We start from the raw sequence: 21,775 nt of genomic DNA, 5'->3' as shown, positions 1-21,775 counted from the left end.
TTTGTTTGCTAGTATTTTGCTGAGGATTTTTACATCTATATTCATCAGAGATATTGGCCCCTAGTTCCCTTTTTTTGTGGTGTCTTTATCGGATTTTGATGTCAGGATTATTCTGGCCTCATAGAATGAATTTGGAAGTTTCCCTTTTTTTATTTTTTGGAATAGTTTGAGAAGAATACACATTAACTCTTCTTTAAACATCTAGTAGAATTTGCCTGTGAAGCTATCTGGTCCTGGACTTTTGTTTTTTGGGAGTTTTTGATTACTGATTCAATTTCTTTGCTGATTATCGGTGTGTTCAATTTTTCTTTTCTTTCTGTATTTTATATCTTTCTAGGAATTTATCTATTTCTTCTAGGTTTCTCAATTTGTTGGCATATAGTTTTTCATGATATTCTCTCATAATTGTATTTCTGAGGTGGTGGTTGTTATGTCTTCTCTCTTTTGTGATTTTGAGTCCTTCCTTTTTTTTTTTTCTTGATAGCCTGGCTAGAGGTTTATCAATTTTATTGATTTTTCTCAAGGAATAAGCTCCTGGTTTCACTGATCTGTTCTATAGTTTTTTTAGTTTCTACATCATTTATTTCTGTTTTAATCTTTATTATTTCTTTTCTTCTGCTGGTTTTAGGTTTTGTTTATTCTTTTTCTAGCTCCTTTTGGTTATAGGTATAAGGTATAAGGGTAGGTTGTTTATTTGAGATTTTTCTTGCTTCTTGAGGTAGGCCTGTATAAACTCCCCTCTTAGAACTGCTTTTGCTGCATCACAAAGGTTTTGGACTGTTGTGTTTTCACTCTTATTTGTTTCCATGAACTTTTTTATTTCTTATTTTATTGTTTAATTAACACTATGTTTAATTAACCTCTATGTATCTGTGGTCTTTCCAGATATTTTTCTTGTGGTTGACTTCCAGTTTCATAGTATTGTGGTCAGAAAAGATACATGGTATGACTTTGATCTTCTTGCATTTACTGAGGCTTGTTTTGTGGCCTATTTATTTGATCTATTCTGGTAAATGTCCTGTGTACACTTGAAAAGAATGTGTATTCTGATGTTTTAGGTTGGGATGTATCTTCTGATGCACAAAATTTTTAAATTTTTGTTTCATCCAATTTGTTTATTTTTTCTTTTGTCGCCTGTACTTTTGGTGTCCTATCCAAAAAAATCAATGCCAAAAGCCAGAGTAATAAAGATTTTTGCCCTATGTTTCTTTTAAAGAATTTTATAGTTTTAACTCTTATGTTTAGATCTTTAATTCATGGAGTTATTTTTTTAAATATAGTATTACTTCATAGTCTAACTTCATTCTTTTGCATGTGGATATCCAGTTTTCCCAGCAGCATTTGTTGAAAAGACCCCCTTTCTCCTATTGAATTATTGTGGCACTACTGTCAAAAATCATTTGCCTACATTTGTGAGGATTTATTTCTGGGCTTTCTAGTCTATTCCATTGCTCTATATGTCTTATGTTGTTTTGGTTATTGTAGCTTTGTAGAAAGTTTTGGAATCAGAAATATGAATCCTTTAGTTTTGTTCTTTTGAAGATTGTTTTGGCTATTTAGAGTCTCTTGAGATTTGGTATGAATTTTAGGATTTTTTTTATACTTCTGCAAAATATATTGGTGGGATTCTGTAGGGATTGCATTGAATCTGTAAGATTGTTTTGGGTATAATTAACATGGTAACAGTATTAAGTCTTCTAGTCTGTGAGCATAGAATATGTTTCCATTTATTTATGTCTTTTAAAATTTCTTTGAGTGGGATGCCTGGTATCTCAGCATTTGAGCATCTGCCTTTGGCTCAGGGTGTGATTTTAGAGTCCTAGGATCAAGTCCCACATTAGGCTCCCTCGTAAGGAACCTGCTTCTCCCTCTATATCTCTGCCTCCCTGTCTGTGTCTCTCATGGATAAATAAATAAAATCTTTTTAAAAAATAAAAATTTTTTGAGCAATGGCTTGTAGTTTTCATCATACAAGTCTTTTACCTCCTTGGTTAATTCCTAGGGTTTTATTTTTTGATACTACTGTAAATAGAACTGTTTTCCTAATTTCCTTTTTAGTTGTTCATTGTTAGCATACAGAAATGCAACTGATTTTTGTGTGTTGGCTTTATTTTATGCTGAATTAAATTGTTCTAATTTTTTAAATGAAATCTTTAGGGTTTTCTACTTACAAGATCATATCATTTGTAAACAGAGATCTTTTTACTTTTTCCTATCCAATTTGAATGTCTTTTATTTCTTTTTCTTGCCTAATTTCTCTGGCTAGAACTGCCAGTAGTATGTTGAATAGAAGTGGCAAAGTGGGCATCCTTGCCTTATTTCTGATCTTAGAGAAAAAGATTTCCATCTTTCAACATTGAGTATGATGTTTGCTGTGGATTTTTAATATTTGGCTTTATTATATAATGAGGTAGTTTCCTTCCACTTCTAGTTTGTTGAGTGTTTTTTAAATCATGAAAGTGTGTTGATTTTTGTTAAATGCTACCTTCTGCATCAATTGAGATGATCTTGTATATTTTTTCTGTTAGTATGATGTATTACATTGGTAAGTTTTCATATATTGGAACATTCTTGCACTCTGGGAATAAATCCCACTGAATTTATTCAGTGTATAATCCTTTGAATATGGTGTTAAATCCAGTTTGCTGGTGTTTTGTTGAGGACTTTTGCAAAAGTATTCATAAAGGATTTCAGTCCATAGTTCTTTCTTATTTTGTAGTGCCTTTGTCTGGCTTTGGTTAGGGGAAAGCTGGCCTCAAAGCATAAGTTAGGGAATGTTTCTTCTTCAATTGTTTTGAAAAGTATGAGAAGTATTGGTGTTAGTTCTTTTTTTAAGATTTTATTTATTTATTTGAGAGAAAGACTAAGTGACAGAGAGGGCATGAATGGTGGAGGGGCAGAGGAGAAAGAGAGAAGCAGACTCCCCTGCTGAGCAGAGAGCCTGATGTGGGTCTCAACCCCAGGACCTTAGCTGAAGGCAGATCCTTAACCAGTTGAGCCATCCAGGCATCCCAGGGGTTTATTCTTATTTAAGTATTTTGTAGAATTCACCAGTGAAGCCATCAGGTCCATTGCTTTTCTTTGTTGGGATATTTTTTATTACTGATTCAATCTTCTAACTAGGTATAGGCCTATTTAGATTTTCTATTTTTCACGATTTAGTCTTAGTAGGTTTTGTGTTTCTAGGAATTTGTCCATTTTATATAGATTATCCAACTAGTTGGTATGCATAGTACTCCCTTATAATCCTTTTTACTTCTGTAGAATCAGTAGTAATGTCTCCACTTCCATTTCTGATTTTAGGAATTTGAATCTTCTCTCTGTTTTTCTTAGTCCATTTTAAATGTTTATCCAATTTGTTGATCTTTTCAAAGAACCAACTTTTTATTTCATTGATTTTCTCTATTTTTAAAATTTATATTTTGTTTACCTCTGCTGTTATCTTTATTATTTCCTTCCTTCTGCTAGTTTCATTTGTTTGAATTTCATTTGTTCTTCCTTTTTCTAATTCCTTGAGTTGTAGAGTTTGTTGTTGATTTGAGATTTTTTTTTTTTCTTTTAGCACTGTGAATCTATTAGCCCATGGTCTTCTGGCTTTCAAAGTTTCTGATGAAAAATATGCTGATAATCCCATGAAGATCCCTTATATATAATGAGTCACTTCACTCTTTCTGCTTTCAAGATTCTCTCTTAATCTCTTTCAATAGTTTAACTATAATGTGCCTTTTAATGCGTCTCTTTGAGTTCACCTTACTTTGAATTCCTTGAGTTTCTTGGATGTTTATTTTTATGTCTTTCATCAAATTTGGAAACTTTTTAGCCATTAGCCAAATATTTTACCACTTTCTTTCTCTCTTCTCTTTCTGGGATTCTCATGATGCATATGTTGGTCCACTCGATTATATCACACAGGCCATTTAGATTCTGTTCACTTTTCTTCTGTCTTTTTAGTTTCTGTTCCTCAGATTCAATTAATTTCCATTGTCCTATCTTCAAGATTACTGTTTCTTTCTTTTGTTGGCTCAAATCTACCATTAAAATCCTTCTAGGGAATTTTTCACTTCAGTTATTGTACTTTTCAGCTCCAGAATTTCTTTTTAGTTTCTAAGTTTTCTATCTCTCTATTAATATTTTCACAGAGTGCTTTCTTTTCCACATTTTCATTTAGTTCTTTGAGCATTTTTAAGGCATCTGTTTTGAAATCTTTGTCTAGTAAATCCACCATCAGGTCTTCTTTTCCGAGATCGTTTCTGTTAACTTATTTTTTTAGTAAGTTGAATTGATCATTATTTCATGTTTCTTTGTATCCTTGTGTTTGTTGTTGTTGAAAACTGGACACTTGACCCTAATAATGTGGTAACTCTGGAGATCAGATTCTTCTTCTTCCCTAGGATTTTCTGAGTTTTGTTTTTGATTATGGTTGTTATTTTATTGCTATGGGTGTCTCTGTGCCAAGGATCAGCCTGAGGCATAAACATAAGGTCTTTTCAGGTCTTTTCTTAGCCTGCACCTTTTCCTAGGCATATGATGACTTTCTAATTTCCCTTGTATATGCAGTTGCTTTTGAATGTCCTAGTTTTTAATGTTTGGCTTCCAAAAGGTGAAAAATAAAAATGAAGGGAGAATAATAATAATCATCATCATCATCATCATCTTTTCAAATATCCTAGAAAGTATTTAAGCTGAAGGGGTGGAGCTTGTAATAATTGGGGAGCTGCAACAACAAGGGTCACCCACCTCTTTGTACCTCTGAGATTAGGACTGGTAATTAACAACCAGTACACAGATCCCTGATATTTTGTGGACAGAGTTCTTTTTGCTACTTTGTCTCCTGCAAGCTGGAAATGGAAGACATGGATAGCTACCTTTCTGGAATGCACAAACTGCTACCTACCACTAGGCTGAGGAGTAGGATAGAAGCTACTACTGTGCTTCTTAATCTACCTTCTTAGAATCCTCTCCGTGAGGACCTTTAAGTTCTTGACTTAGTTTAAATAAACCAAACAAGGAATCATAGGCAATGCAGTTATGGATATGGTCTACGCAAGAAAACTGAAGCTGATTCCAATAAACATAGTCTCATAACAGAACATACTCAAAGAAATCCAATAAACAGATTATGCTCAAAGAAAGTTTTAGGCCCTATATCAAAAGATTGGAAAATAAATGCATGCAAATAAATACATGTTTTAGGTTAAAATAATGTTAAAGTAAACTTTGCTTATGATTCCCTAAGTTAATCTTTTTCAATGAAGTACCCATTGGCCAATTCCCAGGTTCCTCTCATAACTTATTTTTTTAATTTTTTAAAATTCCATTTATTTATTTGAGAGTGAGTAAGTGAGTGAGAGACGAAGCAGTGGGAGGGGCAGAAACAGACTCCCTGCTCAGCAGGGAGCCTGACATGGGGTTCAATTCTGGGACTCTGGGATCATACCCAAGCCAAAGGTAGATGCTTAACTGACTGAGCCACCCAGGTGCCCCCATCTCACAACTTATTAAATAAGCAATTTCCACTGTACCATGGATCATCTATAATTTATATCCTCTGAATCTAGCCTGAATCTAGCCTTACTTCAATTCTAAACTTGACTTCTTCACAACATTTGACAAGTTAACATCTGTTTTTAAAAATGCTCTTTTTAAAAAAAATAAATTAAATAAATAAATAAATAAATAAATAAATAAATAAATAAAAATGCTCTTTTTTTGGTCTCCATGCCACCACACTCTCCTGATCTTTTCCTTTCCACTCTAGTGTGCTTCTCAGTTTCTTCTGTGGGCATCTCTTCTCCTGCACTGTTCTTAAATATTGGCATATCTCAGGGTCTTTCCCAGCCTTGGGCTCTTTTCACTCTAAATACTCACCTTAAATGACCTAATTAATTTCTGTTATTGATGATTCAAAAATCTCTAATTCCAAGCTCAATCTTTGTTCTGAGACACACTCTTTTTTTTGGTATTTTTTTTTATTGGAGTTTGATTTGCCAACATACAGTATAACACCCAGTGCTCATCCTGTCAAGTGCCCCCATCCGTGCCTGTCTCCCAGTCACCCCATCCCCCCACCCACCTCCCCTTCCACTACCCCCTGTTTGTTTCCCAGAGTTAGAGTCTCTCATGTTCTGTCACTCTCTCTGATATTTCCCACTCATTTTCTGAGACACACACTCATATGTCCAAATGCCTACTCAACATTTTTACTTGACTACCTCTCTAGGACCTCAAACATAGCATAACCAAAAGTGAACTAATCACCTTTCCTCTACCAATTGATTAGAGATCCTTTGTCCCCTGCTCAATGAGTGGCACCATAATATATATAATTTCTAAACCAACAACCTGATAATCATTCTTAATTCTCCCCTTTCCTTACCTGTGACATCCAATAAAACTTCAGTTCCTGTTACTTTTTACCTCCTAAGCATTTCTCAAATCCATGTACTTTTCTCCATTTCTACTACTATCATTCTCTCCTAATTTTTATAATAACCAATTAAATGCTCTCCTTACCTCAAGTGTTTCTACTCACCAATCCATTCTGCCACCAGATTTGCATATTAATTCTTCAATATATGTACAATTCTGAACTCTGCCATATGATTTATTAGTCTTACATGTTCTGGACTCTGCCAGTCTTCTCTTGCTAGTTTCCCAAACACTTTTAACCACACTGAATTTTGGTTCCTGTAACATCATGCATCCTTGCCCCATCCAGGCTTTTACATGCTATTGTCTACCTGGAACACTCCTACTCATCTTTCAAATCTCAACTTTAAAGACATTTTCTCAGGAGAGTTAATCCTAGTCCCTAGATTAACTTAGATCTCCCTGAAATATGTTCCAATTACACCACTCTTTATGCAATTGCTTCTTTAATCTTTGTCTTCCTGACTAGTTGAAGAGTAGTAGCCATGTCTGTCCTATTCACTGCTGGATCCACAGCCCAAAGCCTATCACATAGTAGGTACTCAATAAATACTTGTTGAGTGAATGAATGAAAAAACACATTGGCAATAGTTAGAACTCAATCACTAGTGAATGAAATGGTCTTAAAAAGAAAAAAAAACCACCACATCTTTCTATTCAGAGGAGAGTTATTCTCAGCAAGCTCATTGCCATGGACAATGTTATTCTGACATTTGGAATTCTGGAACTCTCTTTGGGATTGCCTTCAGAATATGCAATATATTCCCCCCTAATGCCCTAGATAGTGGCAGATATTCATCATTTGAGGTTGGATTTTATTTTGGAAGCAGCAAAATCACTCAGAGCCAAGATGGGTAATCAAGCAAGGTAATATTATCAGAGGTGAAAAAATTATGCGTGACTATAAATTAATGAGTCTGACTTTTTCATAGGGCTCATAAACTGGGTCATAAGGCAGTTGTAGAAGAGCAGTTTCAAAAATGTTTTGAGCAATGGCAGGATTGTTAGAATGTTTGTATAGCTTCCCAAGGGAACTTTTTTGCAGGGAGCACTGCTCATTTAGATGTATACAGTCAAGAATGTTTTGTTTTGTTTTGTTTAATAATTCTTGTTTCCTTTAGACACAATTTCTACATATATGTAAGCTTTACTCAAAGCTTCAGGGAGAGAATGATATAGTAGATAGAGTCCAGAAATGTGAATTAAATGTTACTTATCATCATCATTATTGTGAACATTTAATAATGTGCAAGGCACTTACAAATTAATCATTACCATAATTTGGCCACATATCATGACAAAGTAATTTTAGCCCACCTACTTTAAATACCTCCCCTAGCAAAAATGTTATGAAATATAGAATAATCCTTTGCCAACTATGATAGCTCTCAAGAGTACCAACCACAGTGAGATTGGGTTGACTCAGTTTATTGAAGTTAATGAGTGATTCCAACTGCTACAGATGGTGCCTTCAGACTCTGCTCAGACTACTCAAAAATATGTTCTATTGATCACAAGGGAAATCACGGGCAAGAACAGATCTACAGAAATAAATATATCTTCCCTATTAATAGCAACAAATAGATCTTATTTAAATCTCCCATTATGTGTCATTAAGTGCTAAGCACTTAATATGCAAGTATTATTTTTTCATTTCAGAACTCAAAGCTAAGAGAGGTTAATCGACTTGCCCATCATTAAACATATAGCAAGTGGAATATCTGGACTGAGAACTAATGGTCTACATAATTCCAAAGCCCAAGTTCTGTCCACTTTATTCAAGGTACATAATGAACTAAAACAAGGCCATCACCATATGTAAAGATTTTACATTTGAAATACCACCTCTGTTGATCTGATTTTTTGTATGTGGCTCATCTTCTCACCAGTATCTTAGTCTTCTGGCAGCTTCATTTTTTTCAAAATGAGCATCAAACATTTTCTGTTGATCTTTTCTCAACTTTTTTACTGTAATATTGAGTATATTCTGGCTGTGTTCTCAATTGTCCTTATGCCTCACTTCTAACTCCATTGTCGAAAAAGTTGTTACTGAAGCTCAGATCCTGCCTATGATGGCCTGCCCCATGGAAACTAACGTTTCATGACCTTTGCCTCCTATAAAGAGGTAATGGATAAATCTTTCTCTATGGGGAGTTTTTCTTGCCACTTGATGTTAAGTCTTGTATGGAGAAGGTAATTAGGGGGGTGGTTGATGGAATTTTTCCAGTTACGAAATCTGATATCCATATCTTGTCTAAGCACAAGCTCCAATTTAGATGTGGAGCTTGCTACTAGAGTCAGTCTTTCTCCTGGGGAATGCATGGGCTGTCATAACATTTTTGTCATATCTCCATGTTGATTGTGCCATTATGTTGATGGAACCAAATTCAGGAGCCACTTTTAACTTGAACGCTCTTGATGAGGGTCTTAGAGGAAAGCATGATTTGTCTTGGGTAAGTAGGTTGATACATTATCTTTCTAGCTTAATATTAGCAAAAATGTATTTTTTTCTAATATTTTGATGCAAGAGCCTTTAGTGCCTAACAATGAAACATCCAACTAAGGGAAATTAGAAAGAAATCAGTAAAACCTTGTGTCATAAAAATCAGCATTACTTTCATATACATATCAAACTATAAATCAAGATTTTTCTACCTATTTACAACCTAGCATACTTTAACCCCACCTCATTATGTTTCTTCTCTTATTTATATTCCTGATTGAGTTCATGGTGTTTATTTTAAGGTCAGTAGAGTCTGTTTCCAGCTCCTCATAATATTTTAACTCTTCATCTGTCCCTCATCCTTCACTGTGATTTAATTATTTATTACAAGCATCTCTTAAGTCACATCTGTTCAGAGCTCTTTTCTGGGCCTTAAAATTATACCAAACTCTCTAAGTCTTGCTCTGTATTCTACAAAAAGCCTTTTAGATTGTAATGCTCTATATTCTACAAAAAGCCTTTGAGATTGTAATTGTAATGAAGTAAAACCTTTTACCTAAGAGAAATATTTTTAATGATATAAACAACAATCAGAAAGAAAATATGCAATGAAAAGGGTTAAAAGGGGTCTTAAAATTACTATTCTATCAAGTCTCTCCATCCATATATTTATCCTACATTTTGCTCAGAGTAGCCTACAGTATTATTAGTCTGCTAATACTAATTTTCCAAGGGTTCTGGAAAGTAATTTAGCAGCAAGAATTATTCTCAAAAAATACACTAGGAAATTAAACCACAGTAGGACATTGTACAAGGTCTCCTGACAATTATAGAAATAATATTTAGATGTCCTGACTCCTAATTAATTATTTACTACAAATAAGCTGTTTGCTAGGGAGGTTTGGCTACATGTCCCTTAATTATCTATTAGCACATAATATTAGTATATGTTAGAATACTAATGCATGTGTTCATATATTTTTATCTGTTAATATACATAATCCTTCCTTCTGCAAAACTTTCAGTGTAGAAAATAAATTCCAAGATATGATAACTAGTGATAAAACAGTCAAGGGTTATCAAGGAGGAAATCAAAGAAGAAGAGACATGCACAAAATGTTGAAGAAAACTAGCAAGAATTTTCGTAATTGTTTTTTTTTTTATTGTTTTACTCTAAATCAGTGCCTTTCAAAATTTTAAAACCATGACTCATATGGTTTTTAAATAAATGCATTTTATCATAAAACTTAAAAGTAGTTATCCTCACTATGTGCAATACATCTTTGATGCAATTTCCATTTCATTTCTTAAAAATCTGGTTAGAATCTAATGAGTGGGTCAAAGTCTATAATTTGAAAATCACTGCTTTAACTTGTCCACAGCTATGAAGAAATAGAAAGAGGAGAAAGAGTTAGTGATGACATAAGCTAGTCCAAGCCAAATTTAGTAAGAGATATTTAACACGATCCTTTTCTTCCCTTACTTACAAATATGTACATCTTAAAGACTTCAAAAGAAGGAAGTTATATGTGCCCAACAGTGCACATTTTTAGGATGCCAAAGAGTTTTTACCTAAATTGCTTGTTCTTGTTTCAAAGTAATGGTCCAAAAGCGAAGATGTGTATGTGTTTCTTTAAATGAACTAGTGTGAATTTTAAATAGCAGATTTCTGCTTTCATAAATCATTTGTATCAAATTCATCTGTTGTTCTTCATATGGTATAGCACAAGTGTGTTGCAGCTGGTTGCTTTACAAACTGGAATTTGGATTCTATTAACAGCTCCAGTGAAAGATTCCTCTCCAGTATCTGGGCTTCTTCACTGCTACACACACTGAACATGGCTTTTGCACAATTACTTAAAGCTCTTTCAATTAGAAATTGCAAGATAGCTGTCATCAAACTCATGTAATGTGCATCAGCCAAGCATCTGGCAGAATTTGTATGTGCAACAGATTAAATATCCACAATGTTTTCTCATCTTGAAGCAAATACATTGCTTTTATAGCTAATGGAAAAATCAGAAGTGTTTCCATTATCCTGGTTTTAAAACTACACATACAACAAAGCAAATGTCAAAGTAAAATGCATGGGTTTTTTTTTTTTAATTGCTACTAGGAAGTATATAAAATAGCTTTATTTGCACCAATGTGAAACTTTACCATTACTTTTAAGACATGAGATATAAAAATAACAAGAAATTGATAGCGTTTGAATAAGTAGCATAGTTGCTGAGCATAATGAATTTTGCTGTCTGGAAAGCCCATTTAAAATTCATTCTACCTCTAAGCAGTATTATGTCATATAGTAGAAAATGCACTAGAGGGGCGCCTGGGTGGCTCAGTCGGTTAAGTGTCTGTCTTTGGCTCAGGTCATGGTCCCATGGTCTTGGGATTGAGCCCCATGTTGGGCTCTCTGCTCAGAGGGTAGCCTGCTTCTTCCTCTCCCTCGCCTCCCTCCCCTCCGCCCCCCCTTGTGCTCTCTCATGCTCTTTCTCTCAAATAAATAAATAAAATCTTAAAAAAGAAGAGAATGCACTAGCTAGTGTAAAAGGCCTGGGATTTAGGTCTTAGTGCAGTCATTAACTGATAGTGTAACTTTGGGTGATCCACTTAACCTTTCTAAAATTCATTTTCTTAATTTTAAAAATGAAGATATTAAACCACACAGCTTATAAATTCCAAAGTGTTTTGGGGATAGTGAGGCTTGAGGTAGTTATTTATTATATAAAGGTTAACAAACAGGAATTATCCACTTATTCCTTTCCACATTAATTTGTGGGTACCTCTCATCATGTAGGTAGGAAGTAATTATCTTTGCTTAAATGCAAACAAGTTTAATAAAGCTTTAGAAGGGGATCCCTGGGTGGCGCAGCGGTTTGGCGCCTGCCTTTGGCCCAGGGCGTGATCCTGGAGACCCGGGATCGAATCCCACATCGGGCTCCTGGTGCATGGAGCCTGCTTCTCTCTCTGCCTGTGTCTCTGTCTCTCTCTCTCTCTGTGTAACTATCATAAATAAATAAAAAAAAAATTAAAAAATAAATAAATAAATAAAGCTTTAGAAATAATCTCTGATCCCACTTAGAAACTAACAGAATAGAGGTTGCTAGAAGTCTATCCTAGTTATCTAGGCAAAGCTTTCAATCACTATACTAAACGAACAAATCATATAGGAAAACATATTAGCAAAAATTGGATAGAGTAATAAGATAAACCAGTATGCACATCCACCCGTATTATTGAGAAAAGGCAATGTGTTTTTATACAATTGAATTGAACAAAAATTATACTAACTTATGAATACTAGAGCTACCAGAGAGAGAAAGTGGTAAGCATCTGGAGTTAAGTTTTTTCTTCATGTAATCACAGTGATGACATCATTCACAAATGGCAGAACATAATAAAGCATTTATCTTTCATTCCACAAGGTGGTGTGTTTTATGTATAAACTACTTGGGGTAGTGTTTTTATTCTGAATCTAATGATGTGCTTTTTAAACGGTTTTCTTATTTTTGCCTTGTTAGTACATCACTTAGAATCCTGCCTCTGGGTCTAACAAATTGCCTGATGCCAATGTAGATACATGTACTTGTTCCCAAATTGATAACATATGCCAAGCTTTTCTGTACCGCCCTCAATAAACACACTTTTAGGGGCAGTCTTGACCCTGATCTCAAAGAGAACTCTCAATGTGTTCCCTCTCAGCAAGAAGATCAGCTTCCCTGTGCTTTTTACCCTGTAGTTATGGCTTTAAAAATCAAATATACTTTAGAGACATAATATGATCCTTTATTCATAAATATTTGTATGTAGTATAGAGCCGAATGAAATTCGTGAAATACTATTAGAAGATATCTTAAAAAAAAAGTGGAGGAGTTTCTGGCAATAAAGTTTGCTAACTTCAACCTAAGAACCTATTCAGAGCCTTCCAAATACTTGAGATTTTACCTTTTCCTCCCTTCCATAATGACTTCTTCAACCAAACCCTCTCAAATGAATCCAAGATTAGTTTCAAGGAGTCCAGGTTAAAGGTGTTTGCTGATTCTTTATATTTGCCTCCTACAGCTTTATTTGAGATACACCTGTAAAATGAACATCAGTGGTAAGGTATAGGCTAATGCATAAACTGCACTGTATGTTTAGAGTACATTGGCCATTCATTCATTCATTCATTCTCTCACTTACTTTTCAAATATCTATTAAGTGCTTTCGTTGTTCCAGGCATGTGTTAAGCATTGAGGATACAAAATAAAAGGAATTCTTTTAAGAGTGATATTATAGTAATGATAGCATTAAATCTAATATTCACCAAGGTAAATGAGACTTAATAATTTTTATTTAAATATCTTTACTTCTAATAATTTTCTCTATTTTTTCTATTATTGATTTGAAATTATTGTTTCATTTGTCTTCTGCTTTTCTGTCTTTGATACAGTTTAAGTTAAGACTTATTTATGGTTTGAACACTACATCATATCAGAAAAAAATGATCAGTAAATTCATTTAAACATTTTAGGAGAGTTTAGAGGCGCTTGGGTGGCTCAGTAGGTTAAGCATCTGTCTTCGGCTCAGGTCAGGATCTCAGGGTGCTGGGATTGAGCCCCACATTGGGCTCTCTGCTCAGGGGGGGACCTGCTTCTCCTCTGCCCCTCCCTCCAGCTCATTCACTTGTGCTCTCTCTCTCTCTCTCTCTCTCTGAAGTTAATAAATAAAAAATATATTTTTTAAAAAACAAACATTTTAGGAGAGTTTCATGGCTCCTAATTGTTATTCCACTCTAATTTTTACTCTAAATAATTGTAGATTCTCAGTGTATGCTTAGGTCTTAGAGTCCTAGAAAAATGGAGGGAAATGGTCTTCACCAAGCATGTCTATGGGGATCAGAACTTTAATGTTATTTATTTAGAGAGGATTATAATAAGTATGAGCTCAGAGATCAGGAGACAGTAACACTACAAAAGTAAATACCATTATTAAGAGGACACATAATAGGAGGTTTAACTGTGTATACATCACAACTGTGTAGTCACTTTCCACCCTGGGAGGGACTGGTTGTATTCTTAAAGGGTGTCCTGATTCAAACGTATAGCAAAGTCAGTGATCAAATGCTCTCCTAACTAGAGATTACATCAGGTGTTTACTTTTAACAGTCTTTCTACTCAGGGCATAAAAAAATGGCATGTGAAGATGAAAAAAAACATTCTATGTACTGAAAGAAAATGTTGCTGGCTAAATGGTAAGGTAAATTCTTATTCAAACTAAAAATGTCTTTTTTCTTTCACTCCAGTTGAGTCATCTGAACATTCAGTAGTACGCTTAAGCCAATAAAAGAAAGAAAGAATAAAATATTCAGAAGTAAAACATGTCCATACTTACACAGTTTCAAGTTAGAAATGGTTGATTAATTATCTTATTAAGTTGCTATCCACTGCAATATTTAATGCTTTATATTACTGAAGGGCCACACAAATATTAGCAAATTGATTCCATAACACTCTTTAAAGTTTGCTAATGTTGTTACTGTGATTTCTAAGGCAAAGGCAGAAGAGACTATTTCAGAGTATACTTTGAGCTGAAGGAATGTGCAAATACCTGTAAATTAGTCCTGTTTTGGAAGTGAGGTATGCACTTCTGGAACAAGTAGGAAATATTGAGCTTTGGTGATTATGTGCCCAAAGAGCACTGGGTATTATTCTATATGTTCGCAAATTGAATTTAAATTAAAAAAAAAGAACCAAAAAGACAAGAAGTGCTATAGATCTGAATAGAGCAGGGGCTATTTTAATCCTCAGGAACAGGAATTATTCATATACCATGATTTTGTCTTTACACCCTAACTACTTCAGTAGCAACTGTGGGACTAGAAAAGGTAATTGGCCTTTCTCAGGTAATTCTGAACACATATGGAGCATACTATCATTGTACTCAAAGGCAGGTACTTCTGCATCTCAAATGGGTGCCACCTTGCTGGTCAAGTTCTCCCCAAACAAGAGGCAATAAAAACTAGCTATTCCCCAGGAGCAGATCTTCAAAATTAGAAATGTGACTGGAAATCTGAAGGGAAAAAAAAAAAGAGTTGGGGCGATTTTCTACATAAGCTCTCCCACCATCCCCTACTGCCTTTTAAAAAATAAATTAACTCATCATGAGACTTCCAAATGCATTCTTTTAACATATGGTAAGAGTGTAAACATACTGGATTTATTTCAGGGGAAGAAGTAACCTGATTGATTCAAACAGTACCTCAGAATTTATTCAGTAATGTCAAAAGTCACAACTTCTTTTTATCACTTTGGATTCACAAAATTGCATCAGAGGAAGATATATGCTTGAGTGTGATTGCTCCCAGACATGCATTTTTCCTCCATCAAGGATCTGAAATAATACCAGAAAGCCAGCTTGTATTCGTGTGGGTTTTAGTGGCACTCATCCAGAATGATTTCCCATTGAATGTTATGTCAAACTTGTGAAACAATAAGGTTATATCCTGACACCAGTAATTTTCTCTCTGGCATCTAAAATTCAGATCCTTCTGTTGGTAAAACTGTTCTCCAAATTTATCTAGCTATCTTGTATCACTTTTGCAAGGTAAGGGTAAGAGTGCTGAGCAGGCAAGTATGGGAGTGAATGTGTGAAAAATTAGAAGAATTTGAGAAATTGATTAATAATGGGAGAGTTCTAATATCAGAAGTTAATGGTATTCTTACACTTTGAAATGAACAATGGAAAGTCAAAACCTTGTTGAATTGAATGTAGAGGAAGTATACACTGGAATGAAGTCAGTACTGCCAGGATTAAGTCTTCATTCCTTTTCATTAGGAAGAGTCTCTCCCATGCACACATGTCACCATACTAATAGGCAGCAGGAGACACTGTTGTACTGTTTTCTTCCCACCATGAGAGGCCTGAGGATGAAATCAGAGATCATCTGCTTGTGAATATGGGGGGAAAGAACCCATTTTCACTGCAAGGATTTAATGTGATGTTGATGGCAAGTGACATGATCACTGAAAACAGATGCCATATGGAGTCTCATTGATTGATGTGCAAATCTTTGACAGCAGAAACCCAGGTTGTCAGTTTGCCTTCATGGTTGTCTTATTGAGATCCAGTCAGGAAAGGTTCTTCTGTTGGGACATGAATCACTCTGACAGAGAACTAAAAGTTTCTTCTATCTGGCCTTATTATTTTCAAGTGTAAGCAACAGGGAGAATTTTTCTAAAGGTGAAACTCGGGAATTTCAAAATCCCCTTTAAAACAAATTATCTTCTTTAAATGAAGAACATTTTCACTAAATAGTTCATTAGACCTTGTTTTCTTGTTTCAAGCAACATTTTTATTATCCTTCTAGATGGTGGCTATCGCCCTCAAGGCATTTGCTAGTCTTCTACGTCTATGTGCGACAACTTTGGTTAAATGGGGATTTTGCAAAATGAGGAATCATGCCCCTCATGCTTTGGTGTGAGTTTGTATGCTGCCGTAGTACAAAGAAAACACATAACTTTACCATGTGCAGTAAAAAAGGGACTGCCTTGAATTAAGAAACCTCTCCGGAAGCAGCTGGAGGAGCCTCTCCACCTGAACTCAGTTTGGGAGGCTTGTGCACTTTGGTTTTAATTGGTGCAGTCTGATCAAGCAAATCAAAACAAGGAAGTATTCATAAGCTCTAGAGGGAATGGTGTTCTTTAGAATCTCAAAGAACTATATATTTTGTTAGATATTAATCATATGTGATGCTGTAAAGAAATGCACTTGGCAACAACATGAGAGATGATGGCATTAGTATAATGTGTGTAGTGGAAAGGTTTCTGAATCCAAAGCCTGTAAATACTTTATTCCAATGGTAGATCCTAATTATATTTTCTGAATTAGTTTTTGATTGGCTGGCTTATTTTATGTTTGTTTTAATAACATCTATTAAAGATTTTTCTACTATAAAGCAGTACATATTTTTTGTTAAAACACTGGAGAATTTAAGAAAAAACACCCATATTTTTATTGCCTTTAGACAACCAATATATTTTCCTATGTATACGTATTTTTTTTTTTAAAGATTTTATTTGAGAGAAAAAGCAACAGAGAAAGAGAGCACAAGGAGGGGAGGGGCAGAGGGAGAGAGAAAAGCAGACTCCCCACTGAGCAGGGAGCCCAAAGCAGGGCCCAATCCTAGGACCCTGGGATCATAACCTGAGCTCAAGGCAGACGTTTAACCGATTGAGCCACCCAGGCACCCCCTACAGGTTTTTTAAAAAAAAAAATATACCATATGTAAGATTTGTATTCTGCTTTTTAAACTTAATATTCTATCACATAATATTTGTGTAAAACTCGTCTAAATTTTCTTTTATTAGCTACAGTGATAATCAATGGATATATTGTTGTGTTCTTAACCATTTCCTCATTGATATTTACCATTTCCTATCATGTTAACTAAGATTGCAATGAATATTTCTCTTCAAAGTTGCATCTCTGGATCTTAGTTTATATTTATATAATTGGTTCCCAGATATATAATTATTAGGTTAAAATATAAAAACTTTTTAAAGGCTTTTGATAGAAATTGTGAAACCATTTTCCACAATGGTTATTTCAATTTGCACTCTCTCAAGCAGAATGTGATAGTATTCATTTCACGGCTCATTTAGATGGCTGATTATGAGGCCCAATGGAGTTTGAAAAGATGTAATTGCTGTTTGACTCTTTCCTTAACCACCCTTAATCTCTGCATGTTCAATTTTCTTCATTAATGAGATGAATTATAAAATATCTCACAAAACCGTTGTGTGAAAAAGCAGTAAAAATAAATAGAAAATAACTCATAATTTAAAAACATTTACTAAGTTCCTGCTGTGCATGGGATTACTCTACTTATGAATATGTTTTTTCAATTGAGAACACCTAACAAATTTTTATTTTCCCTAAACAATAGTAGTCTAAGGAAGGAAAGGATGAAAAAACCTTCGGTTAGGGAATCAAGAGACCCATTCTCTATTTTACTCTTTTACTAACTTGCTGTGTGACCTTGTATAAATTACTAAAGTCTTTTGGTCTCTAGTTCTTCATCAAGGAGTGCAGCGGATTTAATCAGATTATCTCTAAACTGCTTCAGGATCTAAGATTCTTTGATGCTATCCAGTCATTTTTCTAGAAAAGAATGACCCTTCTATCTACTCCTCCTTTCAAAATCCAAATGGAGAGTGCCTGCAATATTTATTTCTAAAAACTCTCAGTGAGTTCAAATGTGTATGGCTGTACTGGGGTAACTTTCATGTTTCTATTCAGATTTACTTTAAAGAAATATCATGATGAGAGCATAACCTTTGCTTGATCCTTTTGTGAGTTAAACAAAAACAGATGAAAGTTATAACAAAGAATCCTTTAAAAATATAACTATACTGCAATGTGCCAAATTATGCTGTAAGCTTTGTAGTGTAATGGTCACTGTTTTCAGTGAGAATTGCATAAAAGTCTTTGAGATTACAATTTGATGCTCATAACTACAACACAGAAGATATCTTACTCTATAGGGAACATCATCTTATCTGGGCTATAGTGAAAACTTACTTTGTTTATTTCATTTTGTATACTCTTAAATATATTGCTAACAAGGAAAAAAATCACATTTTATTTACTAGCAGGATTTTGTTATGGAAAATTTACAAAATTTACATTTTTTAATAACAGCTTTATTATGATATAATTCACAATTTTAAAGTGTATAGTTCAATGGTGTTTAGTGTGTTCACAAAGTTGTAAAACCATCACCACAGGTGTGTTTTAAAGACAAAATGAAAATGTGCAGACAATACACTAATTGCTTGCTTCTATTTATTAGATTTTGTATTATGTATGCCTATATCTTTTTTCACTCAAGACCTTGTTTAGTTGTAAGAATTTAAACTATTCAGAGTCAGTAAATAATTGGCTGTGTTATGAGCACATTTTCAGTTTTATTTGAAATCCACCATCTCTCCAATCCTACTTGGAAATCTTTTGTTTACAGAATAAAGAAAAACTAAAATAGTTGTATATATGTTGTGTTCCTCAGAAAAGACATCAACAAACTAATATTTTTATTTTTATTTATTTTTATTTTTTTAAAGATTTCATTTATTTATTCATGAGAGACACAGTAGAAGGCAGACATAGGCAGAGGGAGAAGCAGGCTCCATGCAGAGAGCCCGATGTGGAACTCAAGCCCGGAACCCGGGATCACGCCCTGAGCCAAAGGCAGACGCTCAACCACTGAGCCACCCAGGTGTCCCAACAAACTAATATTTTTTATTTAACCTATAAATTTTCTGTGATATCCTTATCCACATTTGGAAAGCCAGTTGAACTCTAAATCTGAAATACACAGATGGGGCACCTGGATGGCTCAGTCAGTTAGGCATCTGACTCTTGATTAGGGCTTAAGTCATGATCTTAAGGTCATGAGATGGAGCCCTGTGTCAGGCTCTGTGCTCAGCAGGAAGTCTACTTGAGATCTCCCTCTCTCTCTCTCTCCTTCTGCCCTTTCCCCCTGCTGTGCATGCACGTAAGCAAGTGCTCTCTCACTCTCTCTCTCTCTCTCTCATGAATAAATAAACCTTTTAAAAAAATTAAAATACATAGAAACACTATAAGGGTAGTAACTCATATATCATAATAACTCATTACGATATTTTAGAGAGATTAGGAACATTGTTATTTGTCATCTTGTCTTTAAATGAGCATTGAAATATGTGAAAAACAAACCTAGCTTGAGGAAAATAATTTGACTCATAATGAGACTTAAAAATTCAGAGAAAAATGTGGGACAGTTAACAGAGATCAATAATTAGTTGAGAAATAACAAACTTGGAAATAGTGGGCATGATTTTCATTTTTGTAAAATTGTTTATTTCTGGGAACATTCTGTGTTGTATAAATGAGATTTATATATTAGTTGGAAGCTACTTAATAATGCAGCATTGTTTTTTAGGAAAAAAAGACTGACGCCCTCTGCTGTCATTTTAACTTCTTTCTATTTGCTGTCAAAAAAGGAAGGAAAGGGGAAAACCCAAGCGAAGTCGTCAGGGAGCAATACTGGTAAATTCTGGCATCCACACTTCCATGGACTGAATCACCTGCCTCTATCTGACTATTTTATAACTTCACTCTGAAGTGAATTCCCATCATCATTAGAGACAAACATAATTCTTTAAAAAAAATTTATTTATTTATTCATGAGAGACACACAGAGAGGCAGAGACATAGGCAGAGGGAGAAGCAGGCTCCATGCAGGGAGCCAGATGTGGGACTCGATCCCGGGTCTCCGGGATCACGCCCTGAGTCGAAGGCAGATGCTCAACCACTGAGCCACCCAGGCATCCCAAACATAATTCTTTTTAAAAGATTTTGTAGTGATAGAAATGTGTGCCTATGAAATTCAGAAAAAATCATATGAAATGAAAGTATCATTTGAGATTTCTCCCGAAATGAAACCAAAATGGATTTGTTTGGTAATCAGAGGAAATCTCAGCCAAAAATTCTTTTGGAACTAATGAGTACCTCCTTATTCAGTGAAGCAACTTAGAATATATGTTGACTGGACAGACTTAAAATTGTTATTTTTCACTATTTTATTGAAGCATTTGGAGAATTCCGGCTGTAGATGGCAGCATCACACTAATGCATCCTTTCTAAAGCCTCCGAATTTGTAAGAAAGATGCTAAAAGCTCTCTGATGCTTAGAGGACTACAGTTCATTCACTAAAAACCAGACACTTTTTTTTTTTTTTTTGAAGGTGAAAACTTGCCTTGAGTCTGCAAGCATCCACATCTAAATTTACTACATTCAGACTTATCCCCAAAGTTTTCAGCATATTCTTTTAGTTGTGAGGTTTGGAAGACAAAATGAATGTGTATTTTATTAGAGCTTCTGAAAATACCAATTGCAGGGCCTTTGAAAACACAGATTTGTCAGCATTTCACATTAATGGGTCTTTTATTTGTTTGTTTTTCTTCCTGATTTATAGATAGCACCCCATTATAGAGGCAATATATCTTAATTTAAATAACTTTCAAGTTATTTATGACTGGCAATGACTTTGAGGCTGAGGTGTTTTACTTTGTTTTATTTTTGTTAACAGGTTCATTCTGGTGCTAGTGATAACAGTAGAGCCTAAAATAAAAGCAGTTTTACAGAGTTCTCTGGATGATTGGAGTAATCTAGTTAATTGCATGAAAGACTCCAATTTTTCTTAAAAAGTCTTTTTTCATTTCCTGCTATATTCTAACTTAAAATTTTAAAAGAAAATTATAAGTAATAAATGATGAAGACTCAGTATGCCACAGATATTATGTAAGGTTCTTTTATTATCTTATTTCACTTAACTCTTATTACAAACTCACATTATTCTTATTCTGCACATGAAAAAGCAAGGGCAAAGGGATTCAATGACTTGCCCAACAATTCACAGCTAAAAGTGATGGAACCAGACTATAATGCAGAGTTTTTTTTTTTAATTTTTTATTTATTTATGATAGTCACAGAGAGAGAGAGAGAGAGGCAGAGACACAGGCAGAGGGAGAAGCAGGCTCCATGCACCGGGAGCCCGACGTGGGATTCGATCCCGGGTCTCCAGGATCGCGCCCTGGGCCAAAGGCAGGTGCCAAACCACTGCGCCACCCAGGGATCCCAATGCAGAGTTTTTTTAATTCTAAGATCAGTTCATTCAAAGTGATGATAGCTGCTTCTCCAAAGAGAAACATAGTCTGGTAAGTAGGACATGAAAGATTTAAGACAGGAAAATGGATATAATTTGTAAGCACTTGGAATGGGTGATTTTTTAAATTTTGGGTTTTTTTTCTTCCTTCAATAAATATTCATTAAATGTCTAGTATGTACTAAGCCCTGGAAAGGAACCAAGGAAACACCAACATG

General features: G+C 34.7%; 1 long non-coding RNA gene across 1 annotated transcript in view; it reads right to left on the bottom strand.

The window, feature by feature from the left end:
* The window catches only part of LOC140607470 (uncharacterized), a 65,192-nt gene that overhangs the window by 9,155 nt on the left and 34,262 nt on the right, over positions 1-21,775 (bottom strand). Inside the window, exon 3 of the long non-coding RNA XR_012009471.1 lies at positions 12,818-12,951. This is a non-coding gene — a long non-coding RNA (uncharacterized lncRNA). The remainder of the gene's footprint in view (positions 1-12,817; positions 12,952-21,775) is intronic.

Source organism: Canis lupus, chromosome 16 (assembly GCF_048164855.1).
Source record: "Canis lupus baileyi chromosome 16, mCanLup2.hap1, whole genome shotgun sequence".
Taxonomy (NCBI): Eukaryota; Metazoa; Chordata; class Mammalia; order Carnivora; family Canidae; genus Canis; species Canis lupus.
Note: the sequence above shows the minus strand (reverse complement) of the source record. Positions and strands in the feature narration are given on the sequence as shown.